The sequence below is a fragment of the Oryx dammah genome, unplaced genomic scaffold, assembly GCF_014754425.2.
Source record: "Oryx dammah isolate SB20612 unplaced genomic scaffold, SCBI_Odam_1.1 HiC_scaffold_10, whole genome shotgun sequence".
NCBI lineage: Eukaryota > Metazoa > Chordata > Mammalia > Artiodactyla > Bovidae > Oryx > Oryx dammah.
In genome coordinates, this window is record NW_024070194.1 from 59,982,332 (window position 1) to 59,988,979 (window position 6,648).

Consider the following 6,648-nt stretch of genomic DNA (forward strand, 5'->3'; position numbering starts at 1 on the left):
CATGTAAGATATATTGAAATATACAAAACTTTGCAAATGAAAATATAGTACATATCTTGGATAAATGTCATATTTTTATTTACCAATAAAATTAAGTTGTACTCACTAAAAAATATTTATGTGTAATCCTCAGAATTTTAAATCTACAACTTATTTGAAATATTCACAGCTCAATTATTCCAAGTTTAACAATGTAAATTTATTGCTAAACTCTTGAGTTAGCAGCTATAAGTGATATACTCCTACATGATTTCAATTTGTTCCAAATGGAAAGAAATGAATCTGCAAGAGCAGGTTTACCTATAATACTTAAGTCAAGAAATCAGTTGCAGGAATTCCCTGGCAGTCCAGTGGTTAGGACTTGGTGCTTCCACTTGGTCACAAGTTTCATCCCTGGTTGGGGAACTAAGATCCCATAGGTCCCACAGTGTGGAGGAAAAAAAAAAAAAAAGACTTCAGTTGTTTTCCTGAAATGGTGATGAGGTAACCCTGCTGTCCACACTGTCCTGTTACACCAGGAAACATTTTGATCATTTGGTCACCTGGCTAATGTCAAGTTGGATAATTATTTCATATTTCATAACGTTGAGCCCTGTTGTCCATCTCTTCTCCAATTTTATTACCTAATGATGGCAATATTTATTTTTCTCAGTTTTTGTTTATGTGAGGTTTGTGGTATGGATATCTGGTCCATAAAATTTACTTTGGCCAACTAACATTGAAACACTTACTGGGTTCTTCATGAGTAACTAATAAATTACTGTTGGTGAAAGGAGTACTTAATTAGCTCTAATCTTCATAGTAAGGATCATTAGCATTTAATGAGAATTAATAATTTCATAAGACATGGAAATATATTGCCCCAAGCCAAATAGTTTATAACCATAGTATTGCAAATTGGTATTTAAAATTAATGAGTGACATTTTCACATATTGTTAGATGATCTATAATATTTTTATGTTATACCTCTAGGTCCAATAGAATGTATACTGGGGTCATGTAATTTCATTGTAAATTATTGTAGTTAACCATACTTGAGATTCTACCTTCCTGTGAAATGCAGCTCTTCTTCTCCTGGCTAATTTCTACTTCAGTTTAAATACCTCTTCCTTCTAGAATCTTTCTCTGATCCCCTGTGTCCATCCAACCTCTCATTCTTACAGCTCATGTTCTTACCCTTTCAGGAAACTTACTGCTGTCTGTAAACCTATATGTACTTGTGTGTTTCTGTGTGACTCTCTCTATATGTTTATGTAGAGGCAAAGAACAAAGGTAAATGATTTAACAAATGAAGAAACTTCTAGTGTGAAGGACAAAGTCTCATTTCTCTCCTTTACCCATAAATACATCAAGAATTACTTGGATGCTGCTGCTGCTGCTGCTGCTAAGTCGCTTCAGTCATGTCCAACTCTGTGCAACCCCATAGACGGCAGCCCACCAGACTCCGCCGTCCCTGGGATTCTCCAGGCAAGAACACTGGAGTGGGTTGCCATTTCCTTCTCCAATGCATTAAAGTGAAAAGTGAAAGGGAAGTCACTCAGTCGTGCCCGACTCATAGCGACCCCATGGACGGCAGCCTACCAGGCTCCTCTGTCTATGGGATTCTCCAGGCAAGAATACTGGAGTGGGGTGTTACATCAGTCTAATCAGAGGGTGACAGAGGATGAGATGGTTGGATGGCCTCACTGATTCAATGGACATAAACCTGGGCAGATTCCAAGAGATGGTGAGGGACAGGGAAGCCTGGTGTGCCTTAGTCCCTGGGGTCGCAAAGAGTTGGACACGACTTGGCATCTGAACAACAACAACAAAAATCAGATCTAATCAGTTCAAAAGTTTCAACAGCCAACACTTAAAATTCTTAGGCTGTGTTGCCTAATATTACCTCAGTCTTTGGGCTCAAATGCTTTATTTACCATTGATGGTAGTATTGAATAAAGATCAGCTTCAATTGTTTTTCTCTCCTAGCTACTATTCTTATGAACAGAATGGTAGCACTTAAAATAAGTCTGAACATCAGCTTACCTGTGGATCAACAGAGTCTCTGAAGGTTCAAAAATTATTATCTTACTCACTGAAAGCATCTGGCACTGCCCTGAATGATTCTTCCATCGTGTCCATGTTTTAGCATAATTATTCCAAGTAGATACTTTATTTCTGCAAGTAATTTAACTTTTACAAAATATGTTTAGGCTGAAATTCATATTAAGACAGAAAAAATTGCCTCTCTATCTTGGTTTGAGAACATCACCATTTTAGACAGAGCTTGGTGATGCTGTGAAGTGTGGACGTAATGACATTTATGACATTTAATCCCTGCATCTTAATTTGACAGAGCCTCATTTCTACTCACATCTAGGTGGTCCTCCTCCTTCCATCTTACTCAGTGTCACCATGATTACCTTCTGTCTCCTCTCACCCTCCCCCTAACCTTCAGAAGATCTCTCCCGGCTTCAGAATCAAGTCCAAGTTTCTTAGGGCATGACCTTTGAGGCTGTTGAGACCTGACATCAAGCAGTATTTCCCGTCTTAAAATCCTGTACTCCCTTCAGTAGGTCCTGCGCTTGGTTCAAACCAAACGTTTGTTTTTCTCTCTGCACAAGTGACCTTTTCCCAGCTCTGTGCCTTTGTGCCTCTTGTTGATGATGGCCATCTCCTTCATCTTCACGTTCCAAAATCCTGCTGTGCTTCACGGACCAGTTTAGTTGTCTTGTCCTTCATGGTGGGGTCCTAAGCACCTGAGCTTTGTCATCTTTCTCCACTCCTGGGCTCCAATCTGGAAGGGCATTTTGTGTCTCTGTCTTATTACATGACCTTCTACCCTGTCTCGTGCTTATTAATATTCACCACTTATATCTGTATCTAATCTCCCTTACTTAGAAAAATGATCACTGAGAGTTGGGTTTCTGTTTCATTTTCTAAACTCCCAAAGTGCTCGGTAAGTGCAAGTCTGGCAGGATACTGCAGTGCTGAAGGGTTAACTATGATAGAAATGCTATAAACATAGTAATGAGACAGTTGTCGTTTCGGTGTGTATCTGTCTTCTGTTGTGCTGTACTTGACACATGTGTGCTCAAATCTTATTTATGTTTTATTTCACAAAGTTTTCTAAGCCAAGAATGGCAAATAAAGAGGGTCAGAACATGCTGCCTCACAGTGTGCTGCTTTGACATATGGATTATTTTGAGTTGAAGACAGTTGAGAAACAGCAGTAGCAGGAAGGGCTCTCTGCCCTCCTCCTTTCTATCTAAAAGCAGGTCACAAAGTTCCTGTGAGAAAGGTGCCTTCTCTATAGCAGAAAGAGGAGAACACTCTTATCACCCAAGACAGGAAATAGATGTTGAGATGAATCTATTAAAAAACCTTAAAGGATACATGTATATGTATGACTGAGTTGCTCCACTGTGAACCTGAAACTATCTTTCAACATTGTTAATCAGCTATACTCCAATATAAAATTAAAGATAAAAAACCCCGAAATCCCAAATTTAAAAAACTGCTGTATAGCACAGAACTCTACTCCGTGCTCTGTGGTGACCTAAATGGGAAGGAAATCCAAAAAAGAGGGGCTATGTGTATACACGTAGCTGATTCACTTTGCTATACAGCAAAAACTAACACAACACTGTAAAGCAACTGTACTTCAAAAAACTTTTTTAAAGAAATAAAATGTAAACCTAAACCAACAATAACAATAAAAGAAAAGTTTGTCACAGTAACCCTTACCTGTCATTATTTTCCGTCATTTACTTCCTTGTTACTTTCCCACAGTTTATCATCTATAGTCCCAACCCCTCTGTCTTATTGCATCTCCAGTATTTCTCACTCTTTGTTAAAATGCTGTGTAAGCTCTCAGGCCTATCCACTTCTTTGGGTCTTCATTTCTTTTATATGAAGACCTCTATATATACCCTAGATGCATTAATATCAAATAGAATGTGTATGCTTTTTTTTCCTGTTAACCTATCTCTCTCAGTTTAATTTTCAGGCCCAGCAACAGAACATAAGAGGTCAGGGGGAAAGTCTTTACTCGCTAACATAAACATTGTATAACCAAGATATATCTCCTTCTTTGGCTAAAGCTCTGAGAACTCTGGAGTGTGTGTGTACACGTGTGTGTGTATGTTGTGTATAAAGAATTCAGAATGATAAAGCCTCTAAGCATAGAGAGGGCAGGGATTCTGCCAGTATCTGTGCAATTATTATAATTTGCTAAGTCACTGAGATTAGGTACTTACCCTTCAGATCTTCCTGGTGGTTTTCACAGCCTTAGTGATGGCTAGTCGTCTTAGTTAAGTCCTAATGTTGCCTTCCAGCGTACCAATTCTGCATTTCCCACTATATGCTGAAATTGGATGGGCTCTTAATAACTTAAATTCAACATCTTTAATACCAAATTCATCATTCCCTATTCCCTACTTCCTAACCTACTCAGATCTTGACCTTACCAAGCTGAGGACCCCATTGCTGTCTGTAAAGAATGTTAGAATAACTGTCTCACTTGTGTCTCCCCACTGCCATCCATACTACCTTCTCCTGTCAGATGAACTGTGCTCCAAATCATGAATCACATTCAGTTCAGTTCAGTTGCTCAGTCGTGTCCGACTCTTTACGACCCCATGAATCGCAGCACACCAGGCCTCCGTGTCCATCACCAACTCCCAGAGTTCACTCAGATTCATGTCCATCGAGTCCGGGATGCCATCCAGCCATCTCATCCTTGGTCGTCCCCTTCTCCTCCTGCCCCCAATCACCCCCAGCATCAAAATCTTTTCCAATGAGTCAACTCTTCGCATGAAGTGGCCAAAGTACTGGAGTTTCAGCTTTAGCATCATTCCTTCCAAAGAAATCCCAGGATTGATCTCCTTCAGAATGGACTGGCTGGATCTCCTTGCAGTCCAAGGGACTCTCAAGAGTCTTCTCCAACACCACAGTTCAAAAGCATCAATTCTTCGGTGCTCAGCCTTCTTCACAGTCCAACTCTCACATCCATACATGACCACAGGAAAAACCATAGCCTTGACTAGACTGACCTTAGTTGGCAAAGTAATGTCTCTGCTTTTGAATATACTGTCTAGGTTGGTCATAACTTTTCTTTCAAGGAGTAAGCGTCTTTTAATTTCATGGCTGCAGTCACCATCTGCAGTGATTTTGGAGCCCCAAAATAAAGTCTGACACTGTTTCCACTGTTTCCCCTTCTATTTCCCATGAAGTGATGGGACCAGATGGCATGATCTTCATTTTCTGAATGTTGAGCTTTAAGCCAACTTTTTCACTCTCCTCTTTCACTTTCATCAAGAGACTTTTTAGTTCCTCTTCACTTTCTGCCATAAGGGTGGTGTCATCTGCATATCTGAGGTTATTGATATTTCTCCTGGCAATCTTGATTCCAGCTTGTGTTTCTTCCGGTCCAGTGTTTCTCATGATGTACTCTGCATAGAAGTTAAATAAGCAGAGTGACAATATACAGCCTTGATGTACTCCTTTTCCTATTTGGAACCAGTCTGTCGTTCCATGTCCAGTTCTAACTGTTGCTTCTTGACCTGCATACAGATTTCTCAAGAGGCAGGTCAGGTGGTCTGGTATTCCCATCTCTCTCAGAATTTTCCACAGTTTATTGTGATCCACACAGTCAAAGGCTTTGGCATAGTCAATAAAGCAGAAATAGATGTTTTTCTGGAACTCACTTGCTTTTTCCATGATCCAGCAGATGTTGGTAATTTGATCTCTGGTTCCTCTGCCTTTTCTAAAACCAGCTTGAACATCTGGAAGTTCATGGTTCACGTATTGCTGAAGCCTGACTTGGAGAATTTTGAGCATTACTTTACTAGCATGTGAGATGAGTGCAATTGTGTTGTAGTTTGAGCATTCTTTGGCATTGCCTTTCTTTGGGACTGAAATGAGAAGTGACCTTTCCAGTCCTGTGGCCACTGCTGAGTTTTCCAAATTTGCTGGCATATTGAGTGCAGCACTTTCACAGCATCGTCTTTCAGGATTTGAAATAGCTCAACTGGAATTCCATCACCTCCACTAGCTTTGTTCGTAGTGATGCTTTCTAAGGCCCACTTGACTTCACTTTCTAGGATGTCTGGCTCTAGATGAGTGATCACACCGTCGTGATTATCCGGTTCATGAAGATCTTTTTTGTGAATCACATTACCTTTGTTCAAAAACTTTCTCTGTACTGATTTGTGTTCAGACTTCTAGCCTGGACTTCATGGTCCCTGACCAGGAGAGAACCACAGTCACATTAGTAGACACAGGCAAGTGTACATGGCCAGAATGGAGCAACTACAGGGTGATTATCCAGCACTTTCTAGAATGTTCAAAGCACCTTGTGATACAGGCCAGGTACAACCACCACACTGGTTTTTGTCTCTCTGTGGTTAAGATGACCATGATCAAAAAGAAACAGCCATCTCTTCTGACATTTGCAATGTTTGATGATATTGTTTACTGGTAAATATTTAAGTTCTGCACTGTGTGAACTTAACATACTTCAGCAAACCTATTTTTAAGTCTTCCATAAAGAGAAAAAGAGTAAGTGGAAATTTGAGACCAATTTTTCTCAAGTATAAACCTATGGGATGGAGAGAGAGTGAGGGAAGGCAGATATGTTGTTTCTGAGACTTCTTTTTCCTTGTGTG